The following is a 22,781-nucleotide window of genomic DNA, read 5'->3' as shown; positions in this document are numbered from 1 at the left end:
ATGAAGAGGGTCATACCTTCTGACCGTGCACCCTTCCCCCAGTTGCCACAGGTAATCTTATCCTATATAGCAGGCTCCTACTTGCCCATACACAGGAGGTTTTTAACCTAGAGAGAGGCTTCAGCATAGTGTCAGGGACCCAGTTACGAGATATGCCGTGAAGGGCCAACTGGGCAGATATACAAATGGCCATTTATATATTCTAAATATCTCATTTTTCTCAGATTTTCCTTAGCAGTAATGCAGGTCCACGTTCACACATTCATGGTTTCCATACTTTAGCATTATCAGAGTGCAAACTGTCTTTTTGTATTTTATGTCATGTTCAGTTATGCACCTGTTCACACGTCAGGTCGAGGAAGGTCGAGGAAGGTCGAGGAAGGTCGAGGAAGGTCGAGGAGTGCAGTCAGTCTTTTTTGATGATATCATTATTAGTCATTGATTCTTTTGACCTATCATCATTGCTGTGCGACTAAAGCCAGCTTTACATGTTACGATTCTTCATACGATATCGTATGCAATCGTAACCGCCCCCATCGTATATTCAATTTTGTTGAATGTGCCGCACAAACGATTAACCCCCGTCACACGTACTTCCCCGTCCATACGACCTTGATGTGGGCGGGGAACGTCCACTTCCTGGAGTGGGAGGGACGTTCGGCGTCACATCGACGTCACGCGGCAGCCGGCCAATAGAAGCGGAGGGGCGGAGCTGAGCGGGACGTAAACATCCCGCCCACCTCCTTCCTTCCGCATTGCTGTCCGGGAGCCGCAGGACGCAGGTAAGATCTGTTCATCATTCCCGGGGTATCACACACTGCGATGTGTGCTACCCCGGGTACGATGAACAATCTGACGTTCAATCCATGAGGAATGAACGACGTGCGTGCGATGAACGTTTTACCGTTCATTCGCAATCGCACGTAGCTGTTACACACTACAATGTAACTTACGATGCCGGATGTGCGTCCCCCGACACATCGTGACCCCGCCGACACATCGTAATATATATTGTAGTGTGTAAAGCAGGCTTAAGATGACAATATGTGACTACTGTCCATTGCAATCCATGTCTGAGGGGAGTGAAAGACGCATTGATAATGTGATAAATATTACAGTTTTGGGGCTATTGAAATGAGGAGCAATGGGTTTCATACAAGTAATTGTAAGTATACAAAGAATAAATAAAAGGATTTTTAAAAATGTAAAGATAAAGAGAATTTGTCAACAGGATTTCACATTCCAAGCTATTCTTATGTACATATACAGTGGGTACGTCAGACCCCTTTAATTTTTTTTTTACTCTTGGTTTCATTGCCGCCATTTGGTAAAAAGTTCATTATTTTCTCATTAATGTACACTCTGCATCCCATCTTGACTGAAAAAAAAAATAAATATAGAATTTTTTGCAAATGTTTTAAACAAGAAAAACTGAAATATCACATGGTCATAATATTCAGACCCTTTGCTCAGACACTCATATTTAAGTCACATGCTGTCCATTTCCTTGTGATCCTCCTTGAGATGGTTCTACTCTTTCATTGGAGTCCAGCTGTGTTTAATTAAACTGATAGGACTTGATTTGGAAAGTCACACACCTGTCTATATAAGACCTCACAGCTCACAGTGCATGTCAGACCAAATGAGAATCATGAGGTGAAAGGAACTGCCCAAGGAGCTCAGAGATAGAATTGTGGCAAGGCACAGATCTGGCCAAGGTTACAAAAGAATTTCACCAATACTCAAGGTTCTTAAGAGCACAGTGGCCTCCATAATTCTTAAATGGAAGAAACTTGGGACCACAAAAACTTTTCCTAGACCTGGTCGTCAAGCCAAACTGAGCAATCATGGGATAAGAGCCTTGGTGAGAGAGGTAAAGAAGAACCCCAGGATAACTTAGGCTGAACTCCACAGATGCTGTAGGGAGATGGGAGAAAGTTGTAAAGTCAACTATCACTGCAGCCCTCCACCAGCCGGGCCTTTATGGCAGAGTGGCCCGACGGAAGCCTCTTCTCAGTGCAAGACATATGAAAGCCAGCATAGAGTTTGCAAAAAAAAAAAACATATGAAGGACTCCCAGACTATGAGAAATAAGATTCTCTAGTTTGATGAGATGAAGATAGAATGTTTTGGTGATAATTCTAAGTGTTATGTGTAAAGAAAACTAGGCACTGCTCATCACCTCCCCAATAAAATCTCAACAGTGAACCATGGTGGTGGCAGAATCATGCTATTGGGGTGTTTTTCAGCTGCAGGGACAGGACGACTGATTGCAATTGAAGGAAAGATGAATGTGGCCAAGTACAGAGATATCCTGGAAGAAAACCTCTTCCAGAGTGCTCTGGACTCAGACTTGGCCGAAGGTTCACCTTCCAACATGACAATGACCCTCAGCACAGCTAAATTAACAAAGGAGTGGCTTCAGAACAACTCTCTGACCATTCTTGACTGGCCCAGCCAGAGCCCTGAAATAAACCCAATTGAGCATTTCTGGAGAGACCAGAAATTGGCTGTCACCAACGTTCACCATCCTACCTGATGGAACTGGAAAGTATCTGCAAGGAAGAATGGCAGAGGATCCCCAAATCCAGGGATGAAAAACTTGTTGCATCATTCTCAAGGAGACTCATGACTATACTAGCTCGAAAGGGGGCTTCTACTCAAAGAGCAAAGGGTCTGAATACTTATGACCCTGTGATATTTCAGTTTTTATTGTTTAAAAAAAAGTCAACATTTTCTACATTTCTGTTTTTTTTCTGTCAAGATGGGGTGCAGAATGTACATTAATGAGAAAAAAATGAACTTTTTTGAATCTACCAAATGGCTGCAATGAAACAAAGAGTGAAAAATTTAAAGTGGTCTGAATACTTTCCATACCCACTGTAGCTCTTTCAAATACAAGTCCAGCAATACTTGTTCATGGCCTCCTATTTGACTGATGTTACACAACATAGATAAAGTCAGTCAAGCAAGATGAGGCAGCAAATATAAATAATTGGTGGGGGAGGGGGAATGCTGCTGACTGATTCACTTTAAGGGCAGACTAGTGACATTTTTGTATATGTGATTTTTGGAGCTCGTACAAGTATGACAGTAAGGAGCCCCAGAGCCTCCTGTTCAGGTTGTCCAGTTTATTTCTGGTGCTGCTTGGATATTTTGCTCCCTATGAATTATGACTCTATGAAATATTACTTCTCCGCATACTGAGTCTGGTGGCGCATGTGAAGTCTTTTTTTTTCTATATGAAGTGAGAGACATGCGGACTTATCGTAATGGCTCCTAGACTTTTGTGGGCGCCATGTTACAGACCAATACAATTTGGAGGTTGTATGGAGTGATAATACTTCCACGTACATGGGCTTTTAGATTAGTTGTCGCAATTAAAATACAATGGTAGTATAAAACATGAGGATCTCATGAATGCTTTGAAGAAAGTATAGTAATCCTCAAAATGAATGTCAAATTAAAAAATAAATGTAGTGCCCCTTACTGTTAGTCTTCAATATTTCTACTATTAATTCTGCGGAGAATCACTTGCTGATCATTTTCATTTTTGGGTGACACCTGTTGGAAGCTCTGCCCCTTTTAGTCAATGATTAGGGCTTAATCTTAGCTTGCTGTAGCAAGTTGTCTTAAGGCCGCTTTAAACGCAATGACATCGCTAATGAGTTGTCGCTGGGGTCACGGAATACGTGACGCACATCCGGCCTCGTTAGCGCCGTTGTTGCGTGTGAAACGCACGAACGACCATTAACGATCAAAATTACTTACCTTATCGTTGATCGTTGACGCGTCATTCTATTCCCAATTATCGTTGCTGTTGCAGGACGCAGGTTGTTCGTCGTTGCTGCACCCTCACACATCGCTAAGTGTGACACCACAGGAACGAGGAACATCACCGTACCTGAGGCTGCCAGCAATGAGGAAGGAAGGAGGTGGGCGGGATGTTCCGCCCGCTCTTCTCCGCCCCTCTGCTTCTATTGGGCGGCCGCTTAGTGACGTCGCTGTGACGCCGCACGAACCGCCTCCTTAAAAAGGAGGCGGTTCGCCGGCCACAGCAACGTCGCTAGGCAGGTAAGTACGTGTGACCGTTCTTTGCGATGTTGTGCACCACGGGCAGTGATTTGCCCATGACACACAACTGACGGGGGCAGATGCTTTCACCAGCGACATCGCTAGCGATGTTGCTGTATGTAAAGTGGCCTTTACAGCCAGACACAGGACAATGAGTAGTTACGCTCACTGTTAGGGGCACTTTGCACACTGCGACATCGCAGGTGCGATGTCGGTGGGGTCAAATTGAAAATGACGCACTTCCGGCATCGCATGCGACATCGCAGTGTGTAAAGGCTGGATGATACGATTAACGAGCGCAAAAGCGTCGTAATCGTATCATCGGTGCAGCGTCGGCGTAATCCATGATTACGCTGACGCGACGGTCCGATGTTGTTCCTCGCTCCTGCGGCAGCACACATCGCATCGTGTGTGAAGTCGCAGGAGCGAGGAACGTCTCCTACCGGCCTCACTGCGGCTTCCGTAGGATATGCGGAAGGAAGGAGGTGGGCAGGATGTTTACATCCTGCTCATCTCCGCCCCTCCGCTCTGATTGGCCGCCTGCCGTGTGACGTCGCAGTGACACCGCACGACCCGCCCCCTTAACAAGGAGGCGGGTCGCCGGCCACAGGGACGTCGCACGGCAGGTGAGTGTGTGTGTGAAGCTGGCGTAGCGATAACTTTCGCTACGCCAGCTATCACCACATATCGCTGCTGCGACGGGGGCGGGCACTATCGCACTCGGCATCGCAGCATCGCACCTGCGATGTCGCAGTGTGCAAAGTGCCCCTTAGTCTGTAGTGTTTTCTAATTGCACCTATTAATTCTACAGAGAATCACTTGCTGATCATTTTCATTTTTGGGTGACGCCTGTCTGAAGCTTTGCCCCTTTTATTCAATGATTTGGGCTTAATCTTAGCTTGCTGCAGCGAGTTGTCTTACGGCCAGACACAGGACAATGAGAAGGAGTGGACTACTGAGATAAAAAGAAAACACTCCTCTTTATATTCTTCATATGTATATACACATCTAATGAATGTAGTGACTTTCTGTAGTATCTGATAGTACAGCTTGTTCAACTGTCCCTTCTGAGATTACATTTTATGTCCTGACTTTGTGCTGCGGCAGTAATTCCCTTGCACTTTTCAGTGAGTTTAATGGTCTTCGCTAGACTATAACTATAATTTCATTAGCATAAGAAATACTTTCCACACATTAATTTCACATTAACAGAACAACACATTTCAATTAATTTGAATGTGAAATATATGGTTTTTACATTGTTTCTGATAAAGTGAAGATAATGAGTAAAGTTTACAGCGAAGACCTTGCGTTCCAGCCCTGTCTCCCTTCTTGCAATAACAGGATATTTACTACCTAATAAGAGCATCTATGTTTCTGTACCTTCCTACGTTGTAAATTGTATTGGTGGCGATGAGCACTTTTTGAAGTTAATTATATGACCCGGTGCAGATTGTATAAAAGTTGATTCAAGAAATGAGGTATTGCTGAGCTGGCGGAATGCAGCTAATATTTCATTGCAAAACATACCAGAGAATATTGAAATGACTAGAACACCGGGTTGTGTTCCTACAGAAAAACGTAAAGCTCTATCTAGACTAACTTTTGAAATGTCTCCGGTTGTCATACAGCTTATAATTCCTCCATTAAAGATGTTAGAATTAATGTGAGTCACCACATTTTAAGAAATAATTTTAAAAAACATCGTAAAGCAATCCCCAACTCGGCTATTGCCTTTAAGAAACCCATAAATTCCCTGGACCACAGCCATGCATTCAGAGTTGTCCTAAAAGTACATTTGGTCTTATGATACATTCCAAATATCACTATGCACACCAAGCATTTATTGCTCCAATCATCATATATAAGAAATACAGCTCTTACTTTGTATCAGCGGGCCATATACAGTGCCTACAAGTAGTATTCAACCCCCTGCAGATTTAGCAGGTTTACACATTCGGAATTAACTTGGCATTGTGACATTTGGACTGTAGATCAGCCTGGAAGTGTGAAATGCACTGCAGCAAAAAATAATGTTATTTCTTTTTTTATTTTTTTTTTTAAATTGTGAAAAGTTTATTCAGAGGGTCATTTATTATTCAACCCCTCAAACCACAAGAATTCTGTTTGGTTCCCCTAAAGTATTAAGAAGTATTTAAGCCACAAAGAACAATGAGCTTCACATGTTTGGATTAATTATCTCTTTTTCCAGCCTTTTCTGACTAATTAAGACCCTCCCCAAACTTGTGAACAGCACTCATACTTGGTCAACATGGGAAAGACAAAGGAGCATTCCAAGGCCATCAGAGACAAGATCGTGGAGGGTCACAAGGCTGGCAAGGGGTACAAAACCCTTTCCAAGGAGTTGGGCCTACCTGTCTCCACTGTTGGGAGCATCATCCGGAAGTGGAAGGCTTATGGAACTACTGTTAGCCTTCCACGGCCTGGACAGCCTTTGAAAGTTTCCACCCGTGCCGAGGCCAGGCTTGTCCGAAGAGTCAAGGCTAACCCAAGGACAACAAGGAAGGAGCTCCGGGAAGATCTCATGGCAGTGGGGACATTGATTTCAGTCAATACCATAAGTAACGTACTCCACCGCAATGGTCTCCGTTCCAGACGAGCCCGTAAGGTACCTTTACTTTCAAAGCGTCATGTCAAGGCTCGTCTACAGTTTGCTCATGATCACTTGGAGGACTCTGAGACAGACTGGTTCAAGGTTCTCTGGTCTGATGAGACCAAGATCGAGATCTTTGGTGCCAACCACACACGTGACGTTTGGAGACTGGATGGCACTGCATACGACCCCAAGAATACCATCCCTACAGTCAAGCATGGTGGTGGCAGCATCATGCTGTGGGGCTGTTTCTCAGCCAAGGGGCCTGGCCATCTGGTCCACATCCATGGGAAGATGGATAGCACGGCCTACCTGGAGATTTTGGCCAAGAACCTGCGCTCCTCCATCAAGGATTTTAAGATGGGTCGTCATTTCATCTTCCAACAAGACAACGACCCAAAGCACACAGCCAAGAAAACCAAGGCCTGGTTCAAGAGGGAAAAAATCAAGGTGTTGCAGTGGCCTAGTCAGTCTCCTGACCTTAACCCAATTGAAAACTTGTGGAAGGAGCTCAAGATTAAAGTCCACATGAGACACCCAAAGAACCTAGATAACTTGGAGAAGATCTGCATGGAGGAGTGGGCCAAGATAACTCCAGAGACCTGTGCCGGCCTGATCAGGTCTTATAAAAGACGATTATTAGCTGTAATTGCAAACAAGGGTTATTCCACAAAATATTAAACCTAGGGGTTGAATAATAATTGACCCACACTTTTATGTTGAAAATTTATTAAAATTTAACTGAGCAACATAACTTGTTGGTTTGTAAGATTTATGCATATGTTAATAAATCCTGCTCTTGTTTGAAGTTTGCAGGCTCTAACTTATTTGCATCTTATCAAACCTGCTAAATCTGCAGGGGGTTGAATACTACTTGTAGGCACTGTATACCATGTATACATCACAGTCATAGTCCCCCAAAAAACGTATAACACATCAGACACAATGAAGGCTCCAGAATAGGAGATGGAGAATTTTCCAGCTGTCAGTCTGACTCCATCTATATATATAATTGCCTTATTCTGTCTGTCTGTCTGTCTGTCTGTCTGTCTGTCTGTCATGCTTCAAAATTGTGTCCTTCCGGTGACATTGTGTCCTTACGGTGACACAAAGCTGATTGGCCGCTGGGCTCGCCATGGCCCCGCCCCCCCACACGGATTGGCCGCTCGCCCAGGCTGCGCCCCCACACGGATTGGCCAGCCACTCGCCCAGGCTCCGCCCCCCCACAGATTGGCCTCTCGCCCCGGCACCCTGCAGGCATTGGCAACTCGGCCACGCCACGCCCCGCCCCCCTCACGCAATGGACACAGTCACGGCTCCCAGGTGAGTACTGTACAACCCCCCCCAACAGGAGCCCACACCAGCGTACGCCGCCAACCCAGCCGACACTTACCCTCGCATTGCTGGCCTTGCCGCCGTATGCTGGTGTGGGCTCCCGTGCGAGTGGGGGACGTGATGCGCTGGTAACCATGGTAGCATAGTTACCAGCACATCAAGGTCCTGCAGCGGCGGAAGATCCACACGCACACACATAACAGCACACACATACACACACATCAGATCACACTCACTCTCACACACACCTCACACACACCTCACACACACATCACATCGCATCCACATACTCACAGCATCCGGCGATATCGCTTGCTTCTCGGCCTCGATACTGTGCTGCTGTGACCTTCCAGGACCTGACGGAGGATCACATGGCCAGAAGCATGTGGTATCTCCGGATGTTGTATCAGCGCGTATGTGCGATTTCGTCAGTGTCTGTGTGTGTGAGTGTATGCGATCGGGTGTGTGTGAGTGTATGCGATCGGGTGTGTGTGAGTGTATGCGATCGGGTGTGGGTGGGTGGGTGTGGGTGAGTGTATGCGATCGGGTGTGTGTGAGTGTATGCGATTGGGTGTGTGTGAGTGTATGCGATCGGGTGTGTGTGAGTGTATGCGATCGGGTGTGTGTGAGTGTATGCGATCGGGTGTGGGTGGGTGGGTGTGGGTGAGTGTATGCGATCGGGTGTGTGTGAGTGTATGCGATCGGGTGTGTGTGAGTGTCGGCAGAGGAGCACGGCGTGCTGGAGGAGGCTGGGAGCAGAGAGGCTGATCTTGGGGAAGGCTGGGAGGGGGAGGCTGATGCTGGGGGAGACTGGGAGGGGAAGGCTGATGCTGAAGGAGGCTGGGAGGAGAGAGGCTGATCCTGGGGAAGGCTGGGAAGGGGAGGCTGATGCTGAGGGAGGCTGGAAGGAGAGAGGCTGATGCTGGGGGAGGCTGGAAGGAGAGAGGCTGAGGCTGGGAGGAGAGAGGCTGATGCTGGGGAAGGCTGATGCTGAGGGAGGCTGGGAGGGGAAAGCTGATGCTGGGGAAGGCTGGGAGGACGGAGGCTGGGAGGAGAGAGGCTGATCCTGGGGAAGGCTGGGAGAGGGAGGCTGATGCTGGGGGAGGCTGGAAGGAGAGAGGCTGATGCTGGGGGAGGCTGGGAGGACGGAGGCTCTGAGGAGAGAGGCTGATCCTGGGGAAGGCTGGAAGAGGGAGGCTGATGCTGGGGGAGGCTGGAAGGAGAGAGGCTGATGCTGGGGGAGGCTGGAAGGAGAGAGGCTGATGCTGGGGGAGGCTGGTGCTGGGGGAGGCTGGGAAGAGAGAGAGGCTGGGAGGAGAGAGGCTGATGCTGGGGAAGGCTGGGAGGAGAGAGGCTGATGCTGGGGACAGAGAGGAGAGGCTGATGCTGGGAGGAGAGAGGCTGATGCTGGGATGAGAGAGGCTGATCCTGGGGAAGGCTGGGAGGGGGAGGCTGAGAGAAGAGAGGCTGATGCTGAGGGAGGCTGAGGCTGGGGTAGGCTGGGAGGAGAGAGGCTGATGCTAGGGACAGAAAAGGCTGATGCTGGGAGGAGATAGGCTGATGCTGTGAGGAGAGAGGCTGATGCTGGGAGGAGAGAGGCTGATGCTGGGAGGAGAGAGGCTGATGCTGTGTGCAGAGAGGCTGATACTGCGGGCAGAGAGGCTGATGCTGCGGGCAGAGAGGCTGATGCTGGTGCAGCATGGGGGATGGAGCACGATGGGGGGTGCGCAGCATGGGGGATGGAGCACGATGGGGAGTGCGCAGCATGGGGGATGGAGCACGTTTGGGAGTGCGCAGCATGGCGGATGGACCACGTTTGGGAGTGCGCAGCATGGAGGATGGAGCACGTTTGGGAGTGCGCAGCATGGCGGATGGACCACGTTTGGGAGTGCGCAGCATGGAGGATGGAGCACGTTTGGGAGTGCGCAGCATGGCGGATGGAGCACGTTTGGGAGTGAGCAGCATGGCGGATGGAGCACGTTTGGGAGTGCGCAGCATGGCGGATGGAGCACGTTTGGGAGTGCGCAGCATGTTGGATGGAGCACGTTTGGGAGTGCGCAGCATGGCGGATGGAGCATGTTTGGGAGTGCGCAGCATAGCGGATGGACCACGTTTGGGAGTGCGCAGCATGGTGGATGGAGCACGTTTGGGAGTGCGCAGCATAGCGGATGGACCACGTTTGGGAGTGCGCAGCATGGCGGATGGACCACGTTTGGGAGTGCGCAGCATGGCGGATGGAGCACGTTTGGGAGTGCGCAGCATGGCGGATGGAGCACGTTTGGGAGTGCGCAGCATGACGGATGGAGCACGTTTGGGAGTGCGCAGCATGGCGGATGGAGCATGATGGGGGGTGCGCAGCATGGCGGATGGAGCACGTTTGGGAGTGCGCAGCATGGCGGATGGAGCACGTTTGGGAGTGTGCAGCATGGCGGATAGAGCACGATGGGGAGTGCGCAGCATGGCGGATGGAGCACGTTTGGGAGTGCGCAGCATGGCGAGTGGAGCACGTTTGGGAGTGCGCAGCATGGCGGATGGAGCATGATGGGGGGTGCGCAGCATGGCGGATGGAGCACGTTTGGGAGTGCGCAGCATGGCGGATGGAGCACGTTTGGGAGTGTGCAGCATGGCGGATAGAGCACGATGGGGAGTGCGCAGCATGGCGAATGGAGCACGTTTGAGAGTGCGCAGCATGGGGGATGCAGCACGATGGGGAGTGCGCAGTATGGCGGATGGAGCACGTTTGGGAGTGCGCAGCATGGCGGATGGACCACGTTTGGGAGTGCGCAGCATGGCGGATGGAGCACGTTTGGGAATGCGCAGCATGGGGGATGCAGCACGATGAGGAGTGCGCTGCATGGGGGATGGAGCACGTTTGGGAGTGCGCAGCATGGCGGATAGAGCACGATGGGGAGTGCGCAGCATGGCGGATGGAGCACGTTTGGGAGTGCGCAGCATGGGGGATGCAGCACGATGGGGAGTGCGCAGTATGGCGGATGGAGCACATTTGGAAGTGCGCAGCATGGCGGATGGACACGTTTGGGAGTGCGCAGCAAGGCGGATGGAGCACTTTTGGGAGTGCGCAGCATGGGGGATGCAGCACGATGGGGAGTGCGCTGCATGGGGGATGGAGCACGATGGGGGGTGCACACCTCCCCCCAACACACACACACACACACACGCGCACTGCACAACACACACACACTGGGAACCACAAACAACGCCCTACACAGACACCCACACACACAGACAACGCTGCACACACACAACACCCAACACACAAACACCGCAGCACACACAAATATACGCACATACCGCACAACACACACATTGCTCAAAACATACCTCCCCCCAAAACACACCACACACACACAAACCGCACAACACACACACACACACAACGCTACAGACACACAACGCTCCACAAACAACGCAACACACATACAACACCACTCTCACCCCCCGCCACACCCAGACAACACCCAGAACATGTACAGCGCCCTACACAAACACTTGGTAACTACACACAACAACATCTATATATATATATATATATATATATAACAAAAATCATACATGAACTACACAATACGTAAATTCTAGAATACCCGATGCGTAGAATCGGGCCACCTTCTAGTTATTACATAAATGAGTTCTTAATTTAAAGGGAACCTGTCAGGAGCAATATGCACCCAAAATCACGAGCAGTTCTGGGTGCATATTGCTAATTCCTGTTTATATGTCCCTGCATCTAGTAGCATAGCTAAAAAGATCTTTAGAAAACATATTTCTAAAGATCCTTTATGATATGCTAATGAGCACATGGACTAGTCGCAAGGGCGTTAGTTCCTGTGCCCATTCTGCCCTCTTAGCATGTTAGCATGCCCACAGGGGCGGGCTAACATGCTGTTCAATGGATGGTCATCAGCGGTGATGCACTTATCTGTGTCCACTGTCACTGCTGATCAGAATGCCCTGCACTTCTGGTCATGCGCAGTATAAAGCCGGTTGTACGCATCCCAACTTCTGAGAGGTCTAGTGCACATGATCAGAAGTGCCAGGACTAATGTGCTAACATGCTAAGAGGGCGGAATGAGCACAGAAACTAACGCCCTTGGAACTAGTCCCTGCGCTCATTAGCATATGATAAAGTATTTTTCGAAATACATTTTCTAAAGATCTCTTTATGTATGCTACTTGATACAGGAACAGTTAGACAGAGATTAACAATATTCACCCTGAACTGCTCGTGGTTCAGGGTGCATATTGCACCTGACAGGGTCACCTTTAAAAAAAAATGGCCCCATGAAGGTCATAAAACAAAATAAAAATCCCCCGATGCTACTCTATCCGCTATGCCGGAGACCGATGCAGTGAATCAGATGTTTATTTTTTATTTAAGCACTGCCACTGACCCTTTTTGGAAAGGTTTTAGTAGTAGACAACTACTTTAACAAGTCCTCTATAAGAGGTTTAAACTGTAAAATTGGCAAGTTAATTCGCTGCATGCATGAACGAGTGACAGTCTGGCTGTCTCACCTGAGTGTTGGCTCTGGGGTAGCCAGTCAGTGGCCCAATCACAGAGCCATTTTACTGGTCAGTCAGCAATATCAGTGCTTGATGTATCACTCTGAAAGCTTATCTAGTGTTCTGGCCCAGTCTAGACTTTTGGGTTAATACCTCGATGGCCATTTTTGTTTGTCCTTTGGTTTGATTGTTTAACTCTTCCTTCACCAAGCCTACTACTCTACAGAAATTTATCAACTTACCAAGTTTCTGCAGTTTAGTGGTTACCCTGTTTTCCTAACACGCGAACGGTCCCTGGTTCCCAGCACAGAAATATGAAGATATTAATGATGGGCGAATAGTAACTATTCATATTTGGATTATTCGTAACAAATCCGAAAGTACTATTCCGGTATTCATCACAAATAACAAACCTAATGCAAGTCAATGGGGAACCCAAGCATTTTTGGAATATTACTCAGTATTTGGTAAGCATTTGTCACAGGTGTGTCACAGACAGCAGATAGACATATGGTTTCTGGCCATAGAAGGCCACAGTTTTTGGCTGTGCAGAATGCTCCCTGACTTTCCTGCTGTCAGTAAGTCATTATAATAGGTAGCTTTTCATCTCTCCCCAATTTGGACCCAGTAGGAGCTTGCCTCCACCCAGCTGCTGATCATCAGTATTTTCTTGGTACTTAAATACACCTTCCTTCCTTGGACTGGTGCTGGTGATATTCTTCAGTTCATTCTAGTTCTGGTTGCAAGCAGGTGGCCTGTACTCCTCAGTAGTGTCATTTCTGAAAACTTTGCTAAACTTCTACCTGAGTCATCTGTGGATAAGTAGTTCATGCATTTTTCCCATATGTGTCCTCCTTGTGTTTTCTATAGTTTAGTGGGGTTGATGAAGAGCTCATCCCATCCGTTCCCTATTTAGTGCCCAGTACTAGGGATACCTAGGGTGAGGTGTCCGGCTCGACAAATTAGTGTAGAACCTATCGAGGGTGGTGAGGGACCCCAGGGACCAGTAGTAGGTTTGGTCAGAGATCACCATCTTCCCTTTCCTTAGACACAGGGTGTTCCTTTCCTTCCCTTTTACCGTTCACTTGGTACTTTCCCATACCTAACGTGACAGCATTATCTGAACATGAATAGTTACTATTTACCCATCACTAGAAGTTACTCTTTGTGACGACTCTGAAGATGGAACCTGAGATCATGCCATGAATTGTAGAGAACATATCAAGGTGCGCCTTAGATTCCGCTAAATATGAAAAACTGTGAAAGCCTATATTGGGCTAACATACATTTACAAATCTGTCATTGGTCAGTACAAAGACCATTTTCTTTTATATTTAGGAAAAGAAGGCATCTAATATTAGTAATAGAATGAAGGTTTCACTATTATAGATGGGGATTCTTTACTATCAGAGCAGTGCATTGTTAAAGCACGCATCTCTGTAATGATGGTTGATTCAAAAAATGATCTAAACATTGTCTAGGTGACTTTTTTCAAAGACGTAATATTACAACATATCTATTTTAGATTGCTTAGATTATTCATTGATCCAGGGATTTATTCCTATTGCCCTATTATAGTCAGGATGAAATTCTTTTCCTTTAACGTAAGGATAATTGGCAACGGCTTCAAACTGTAGGTGTTTTAGCCCCCTAATTCCTATTACGATTGCTTGGATTTTGATCCTGAGGCCCCTCACGCTGCTATTGTCTAAGCCTATTACATGCAGCATGGGAACGGTATTAACCGGTATAAATACAATAGAGCCATCCTAGAAAACACTTTTACAATGGAGACTTGGTGCCAAACTTGTAAAGACATTAAATATCATGTGGGGTTTTGTACTTGCCATTGCTGTTAGATATTCCAGGTGAAATCTCTGAGAGGTCTGCCTTTTATACAAATAACAGATACAATTAAGAAGATCAAACTAGAATTAAGACTTTCTAGCTTTTGTGCCGGAGGGGGAGGAACAGATGTTTCACTGGATTCATTTAACATTTGTAATGCAGGGAGCCATCAATGAGAGCGCACAAATCATTAAAGTGCTACTCTTTGATTGCATTCCTTTTCATTTTCTCTAACTTGGGAGGATGGGAAGTCAAGCGATGGAAGCATTGTAATGGGGTGTATTGGAAAACAACCGTCTTTTGTCTGTCTACAGGTCATGGATGCGTGGAGGGCAAAAGCGTGAAGTCAACTCTCCATAGACAGAGTCAAAAATGAATATTGCAATATATTATTAGGAAAATGCTATGCTTAATCTGCCACCTGTCATTGTAAACTGGATAGACCACCTATTACATGGCAATAGCTCAATACTGCAATATACTGTAGATACTGTATACATTTATACATACTGTAAAAACATAGTTATGGAATTATAGCTCGAAAATGCAAAAGGTTCAATTGTGATTTTATTACGTCTGAACAGTATTCACGGTTAAGTTTTATATTTACGTCAATGAGATCTAATGCTAAATGTAATTGTACCAATATTGGAGTGATCATAAAATAACCTTCTCCAGAGACGAGCGAGACTTTTTATCTCTTGCAAGACCTTTCGTTTTATTGCTCGTTTGGGAATCCGCAGTCTTTTTATGATGTCTTTGAAAAAAAAAGTCTTCTAATTATATTTATCATACAAATCCTAATTAGAGCGTAGACTTAGGATTATTTGCAAAATGTAAAGTGTTTGTCTTGTCCTTAAAGGTATCCGGAGGAATTGAGGCTTCAAATCATATCAGACAGTTTCCTTTAATAAGACTTTCATGATGGTTTATCCTTAGGTGCTTTGACATTTTAACATAAGTGGCTGAATAAGTAGCACGGTTGAATCTCTTCAGATCGGATGCTCTTTGCTCCTTGGTGGAGGATGATGGGCTTGACTCTCTCCATTGTAGATGGCCTCAGCTGACTGACAGCTGGTTTGGGATGCAAGAACAGCAGTAAGGCTTTCAAGATGTCTCCCAAGGGCCCTGCTGACACATCAGCTAAGGGACTTTTAAAGTAATGACTTACTGTTTGTCAGGACAATGAATAGACATTAGAACAAGGTGCAGTGAGGATATATTATGGCTTTTGAATGGTTAGAATTGGTGGTGGGCAGAAGAGAGAATAAAACATATGCATTTGAAAGAGACCAATAAAAGACCAGTTAGAGTGAAATTTACAACTTTCCTGCTAAAGTTTCAATGGGTTTGTGAAATTAAGTGTGAAAAGCCTCAGTGACAGACAGATGGCCAGTTGTCGCTGAAGTTCTGTAGAAGATGAACATTCTTGGACTGATGAACTGATTAACCTCTTTCAAGGCGAGTGACAGTTTTGGATTTGACATGTGATATCATAGTAGAGGACAAACTCTCCAATTACTGTTTTCTTCCAGGACTGTGTTACATACAGGTTAAGTCACTGCAACACTTCAAAGTAAATGGATTTACAATGCAGGAGTTTATGCTTTCAATGCAAGATCTTAGTAATATTGTGATTTGAGATGAGTGGATTGATTTGCACAACTCCAGACCACTGTCCATGTCAGTGATCTTTGGCCGTGGACAGGACCTGGTCAAATTTCCTTACCCTCCAGGATCCCAGGTTCGGCTTATGATTAACCGGGCTGAAGTGACTACATGGTGCCAGGCCAGCGGATCAAATGCCACGCCAAGGAATCCAGAAGCTCAGAAAATTCTCACAGATCCTTTCCTTGGCCAGAGGGCACTGACCTGGACCATGGGCTGGGGTTGTGTGAAGCGATCTATTATTCTATTTTATACAATTATTTTATTCACATAGAATTGTGAATTCCAATCACTTTGATAATGATATTACCTTGTCAGAGAATCCTTTTATCATGATTTGTGTTTAGAAACACCAATATTCTTTTATGGTCAGTCGTCTGGACAGGACTATGGACCCATTTTTTCCTAATGCGATGCTAAAGTATAGGCTGACAACTTTTGAGGATACATATCCAGGGTGCTCTCTCTCTATCTTCTCGTATTCTGTCCTTGCATTTCAGTTTGTTGTTGTCAATTGTGAACGTGATCTGCAACCTTTTTTCGTATATTCATCTTGAACATATATACCAAGTACCTATTTTGATATACCTATAGAAACCTAAAAAATATCATAAGAGAAACAAAAGGAAAAAGAAAGTTTAAATAAGGCCAAATGCGGAATAAGGTTAAACAAAATGAAGAATTAAAGTGAATCTATCACTAGATTTTTCAATACAAACTACAGTGGAACCTCAGTTTACGAGTAACTTGAGTAACTTGGTGTGTAAGTATTTCGCTATACGAGCAAAGCTTGCTGTAAATTTGTAACTCAGTTTACGAGCAAGCTTTGCTGTACGAGCAAATACTCACCGAACACACTTCCGGTTCCATACTCTCACCGCGCTCTGACCCGCTCTTGCAGTCTGCACAAACACACACATATTATGCTCACCTTACCTTCCGTTCCCTCGCTGGCCTCCTGGTTCTTGTAGTTCGCGGAAACAGGATGTGTATCGGGTAACCATCGCGACGATGAAGGAACTTTCGCTGTCAGCTGCTTCTCAAAAGCAGCGGAAGCTCCGGCATCGGTCGCGATGGTATGAGTAAAGACCTCACGGTCTGAAACGTGTAAGCGGTGTGTATTAGTGCCAGTACCTTGTTTTATTTTGGGCCATGTTTTTTCATGAAATTTTGAAATAAAGAAAATTGATTTTATCTGGACGAGTGCTGGATCTCCTTCCACTCACTAGTATCCTGGACTGCCCGGCGTCTTGTTTCACTGCACCGCCCAGTATCAAGTGGACTCACAGCCAGTAATATGGACACTGAATAGGTGAGCTGAAAGAATCCCCCCTTTTTTTCTGGATTTACTATCGAATTTAGGGTATCTGTGGAAATGTAGAGTAGTATCTTTTAACATTTTATAATGAATGATATCAAACCTGCTTACTTCATTCAGCGAGAGTGTGGACGTTTACTTCTAGCTTTTTGTTATGGGTGAACGAGCTGCTAGTAGGATGTGGTCAGTTATTGTACTCTGTAGGGGAAATGTGTCCAGATGGATAAGACATAACGTTCATGAAAGTAATTTAGGGAAATAAGTACACATGGACAATGAATAAAATGACAGAATTTGCATACTGGCTCTCCTTGCACTCATGTGTAACCAAAGCCTATCCTATTCTTTTCATTTATAACTCTAACATAACTCAAGACTATGCAATAATTCTCACCTATAGCCCTCTGCACAACATGATCAATGTGCATTTTATAGTGACACATTCATCAGACACCATATGTCTGCCAATCATCACTGGGCCATGTTATAGCTTATGGGCTATATGCCTAAAAATTCCTTAATTAGATTAAAAAAGGTGTAAAATAAGACTAAAGCAATAAATACAAATAAATTGTAAAGAGAATAAATCATTGAGTACTTCTGTAACACATTAATATATTTGTATCCCTTGTTTTAACATGTACATAGATTAAAAAGAGAGCAGAAGCATATGCTTTTTACCAGGGTCTCATAGACGCAGCCCACGGTCTGCATGCAGCCCAGCATTTTATTTCAGATGAATGTTTTCACAGCGCTGACAAGCTGTCTCTGCACAACTCAATTGCAGCCGCTGGCCAATCAGAGGCAAGCAACTGACGCGTACACCGTCAGCTGCTTGCCTCTGATTGTCCAGCGGCTGCTATTGACATAGTTGTACAGAGAGAACTTGACTCTGCGCAGTGCTGGCAAAATGTTCATCTGAATTTCAGGTGAAGCGCTGTCAGTGGCTCTCCACGTGCGTGTGGATCACATGAAGCAGCGAAGAGGACGCAGAGGAAACGAAGAACAGGTGAGAAGAATGTTTTGGTGTGTGCATGTGTGTGCGTGTGTGTGTTACCCGCTGAGTTTGCACAGTGCAGGTTGTGTGTGTGTGTGTTTGTGTGAAGAATGGCACAATAGGGAACCAGGATCGGACATTGCTACAAGAAGAGGTCCAGTAAAAGGGACATTACTACAAGAAGAGGACTTGCATGGGCTCATTACTACAGGATAAGCACAAGGATGAATACATTATCACAGAATGGGCATAAGGATAGGCACATTACTACAGGATGGGGACCAGGATTGGCACATTACTACAGAATCGGCACAAGGATGGGGCACATAACTTCAGGATAGGGACAAGGATGGGCATATTACTTCAGAATGGGGATGAGGACGGGCACATTACTAGAGCATGGGAACCAGGATGGGCACATTACTGCAGAATGGGGACAAGGATGGGCACATTACTACAGAATGGAGACAAGGACAAGGCACATTACTAAGCAAGAATGTTTATATATCTATACAGTGTATATATATATATATATATATATATATATGATTTATATATATATATATATATATATATATATATATTTATAAAAATATATATATATTTTCTTTATTTTTTTTAACAAGAAAAGTGCACATTTGTTACAATAAACAAATGAAAATGTTCAAAAATAGTGATCCAAGGGTGTATAGAAAAAAAAATATGGTACCAATAAAAATGTCACTTTGTCCTGAAAAGAATGCGGCCCCCCAAATTATTTTCTTTTTATGTGTAGCCCTTATACCCAGCCGAGTTTGAGACCCCTGCTTTAGACAATTTTTTTGTAATATTAAGATCTCTAACCTAATTGACATCTATAGTCTCTCTAAAATTAAAAAATGGTTAATTTTATTTGGGGAAGCATGATTAAGATTCATCTGTAAATACAAGAATCTCTGGGGTATCACATTATTCATTTGCCTTTTGATGAAAGATTTACTAAATGCTTTGAAATGCAACATAAGAGTCTAAATGTAACCTAAAAAGAAGCAGTATAGGCCTAGTGAAGTTATCTGCTGACAGCGTGTACTTTCCCCTAGAAGGCATATGTATGTTTATATGAAAGTATGATTAATGGTATGACACCTGCTGTTCTATATTGCTCAAAAATGGAATCCTATTACTTTTCATTTATTGTCGCCACCACTTTGATGATAAAAACTATCAATTTCTGGAAAATATATTCTGCAAACATATTTTTTAGAAACCCTACAATGTACGTATTATCTGTAACAAATGGAGATAACACGCTTACAATCCAGTGTCTTTGTGTGTGCCATTTAATATCAATATACAGTATGTATTCTCTAGAATGCGTAAATTACTATCGATAATCCAAAGCCATATAAAAGATTAGATAAAACAAATGCAGTGGAAAAGGCATGCAGCAAAATTAATTTTTCCTATATGACATAAACCATTGTTTTCTAATACTGTATTTCTATAGGGGTATTACACACAACGTTTTCAGACCTATCAGACCAATATTAATCTCACTGTGTCAATTGTCAGTTTTCTGATCTCCTCTAAATGTGCCTATTCAGACCAGCCAAAAAAGAAAGCGATTGGCATTAACGTCTTCCTCCCATAAATTCACGATGATATGCACAAGTATACACCATACATATACTGCCGTGATAATCAATAGTGCTCTGTCATTATACACAAAGTCACTGAAAGTCTCAAGTAGTAGAAGTGAAGATGACAGAACTCACTGCATCATGAAAAAATCTGCTTTATTATTTCATAACAAGCAATAAAAATCAGGTGGGGAGATTACAGGCAACCAACAGCCGGCTACAGTAGACATAAAATGGCCATAGACTGCTGTTGCTTGCCTGTTCTCTCACCATCTGATTTTTTTATCACTTGCCATGAAATAATAAAGAAGACTTTTCATTGACGTGGTGAGTGCCATTATTTTCACTTCTAATACTTGGGACTAAAGGTGCCCATCCATCTTGGATATCTGCCAGGTCAACTACTTGTTGGCCTAGGATCTAATTCTCCCTACTAAACCATACACAGGAATACTTGGCCCAGCTGATCATGTATGTCCGAGGTCTCCAACCTTCCTGATCCATATTCAGTTTTAAGAGAGGGACGTAAATGTGGCGCCCCTGACCTCGTCAGGCACCACTGAGTACTGCACCCATGCTGGTCAGTACTTCCAGGTAATCCTAAAGGCTGGAATAGGGTGTGTACGCACAGACACATAGCAACCAGGTCTCCCACACCTTGAGAGGGGACCCTTGGGCAGACCCAAGAGGGGGCTTGCCTCCACATCTCATCAAGGGGTGTAGTGGAGGGGCTGGGAGCTAAAGTTGCAGAGGCTGTCAGGAAAGTAGGAGGAGAGCCAGTCTGGCAGTGGAGCGCAGCAGTTGCTAGGAGACGCAGGTGCGTGCACACACTAGTGAGACCCTGCACGTGAAGTAGCCGTTAGCGGGGGAGAATGGTTACCAGAGAGTCAGTCAGAAAGACACCTGAAGAGAGGCGGTCGAGTACAGGGACTGCTAGTGACTAGGCACGCATGGGGAACAGGTCCCTAGTGTAGCTGTCCATTTATTGATCTGCTAAACCTGCCGCTGAGGGGAACTACAAGTGCCTCACCAACCATCTAGAGTCCGAGCCTCAGCAGCAATGAGGGGGCCCATAAGGGGGATCGAGCCTGGAGCCATCTCTTATGGTCCACGCTGCCGGCAAATGGTCCAAAAAGGGGAGAAAAAGCAGTAGCGACTTCCCTGGATGAACCCCACGGTACTTCAAGTCAGGGTTATCCGAAACAAGAAGTGCTAGGAAGGCGAGTTAATGTTTACCCTTAGACCGGCTTAAAGGATACCTGGGTTTCACCTGGTTTAATATCAGCATCTCCCGGGTACCTCACAAAACATCTAAAAGTGAGTAACGATCAGTTGAAAGACTTTCCGGACTGAACCTGAGTTATTCTGGGACCTGTTGTTCTACACACCCGAGCCCCTGGGGCCAGCCTCACTCACGGGAGGCCACACCATCCGACTGCAGACTCCATCAGCCCCAGACGCTCGTTAAAACTGCAGTGGCGGTCACCCATATCCCTGACCGCAAACCGTGAGTGGCGTCACGATAATAAAAACTAATGAAGGCAGAGTGATGTCCCTGGGGCGACTACCGCAGGTGGGCGCAACACAAGCCGCATTCATCTCTGAAAAAGGCTCACTATCCATATCCCTCCTACACAGTAGGGACACCCAGATCCACCACAGAAATCACACTAAGGCCCCCTTCACACGCACGTGTCTCTGGTACGTGCTAGGTCCGTGCCCACATGTACCGGAGACACAGGCACACATAAACCCATTAAAATCAATGGGTTTATGTGCACGCACGTGTGCAGCCATTGGCCCGTGCCTCTTTGTGAGCACACGTGAGTCCGTGTGCTCCACACGGATGCATGTCCATGTTTCTCCGGCAGCACGGGTGTCACGCGGCCCGCACACGTACCACACGGATATAGTGTGGATGCGGGCCCACGTGACACGCGGCGGAGAAACACACGTGTCATGTTAAAAATAAAAATACACATACTCACCCCCACCAGCCCTGCAGTGTCTGCCGTGGCTGTCACCTGCATCCGTCCCCCAGTGAATTTGAACAACGCATCTTCTTCACTGGGGGCCGCAAGCAGCATCAGCGGGGTGTGGCCTGTGCCGGACACTGTCAGTCAGCACCACAGACAGCTCCGGAAGAAACAAGTAAGGCGGGGCTTTCCGTTCTCCGTATGTTATTACGTATAACACACGGAGAACACACGTAGTGCCATAAACACGGCAAACGGAGGGGAAAAAGGCACCTTTGACACGTCAGTGAAACACGTGCGTGATTTTCACGGACGTATGAAGGGGGCCTAAGGCAGTACACCAAGATCCCTGGATTCCTACCGTTCCCCGGTTCAGATCTGTTCTTCAATGCTGAGCTACGCATAACATTCAACATCTGGAGACCTGCGCTTTATAGTTATTTTCTAGACCTGGTGCTAATGCACCAAGCTGGAAAACAGCCCTGAGCCACACATCATGGGCCCTCGAGCACCATGTGGCACCCAGCCACAGGTTGGGGACCCTTGGTGCATGTGTTCTCAATGGAGACAGGTGTGCAAGTCGCCTTCAGACTCCACCTATCTGCAGGTGGAACAAAAGGATCAGACATTGCAATTCATCATACTTGATCTTTCACCAACAATACCCCAAAACACAATAAATGGTAGCCTTGTTAGCCTGTTCCCACAAAAAACAGCGGCTATGCCAAGACATACCTGTGCATTTCTATGGATGATGTAATACACCTCTGCACATCTGGTCACACAAACAATTTTTATGTCAAATGCC

The 22,781-nt window shown here is 45.8% G+C and overlaps 1 protein-coding gene across 2 annotated transcripts in view; it reads left to right on the top strand.

Moving 5' to 3' along the window:
- TTC28 (tetratricopeptide repeat domain 28) overlaps positions 1 to 22,781 on the top strand; it is a 672,774-nt gene that overhangs the window by 119,933 nt on the left and 530,060 nt on the right. The window lies entirely within an intron of this gene.

Source organism: Anomaloglossus baeobatrachus, chromosome 1, assembly GCF_048569485.1.
Source record: "Anomaloglossus baeobatrachus isolate aAnoBae1 chromosome 1, aAnoBae1.hap1, whole genome shotgun sequence".
NCBI classification, from domain to species: Eukaryota; Metazoa; Chordata; class Amphibia; order Anura; family Aromobatidae; genus Anomaloglossus; species Anomaloglossus baeobatrachus.
The sequence above is the reverse complement of the archived record's forward strand: the minus strand, read 5'-3'. Positions and strand labels throughout refer to the sequence as shown.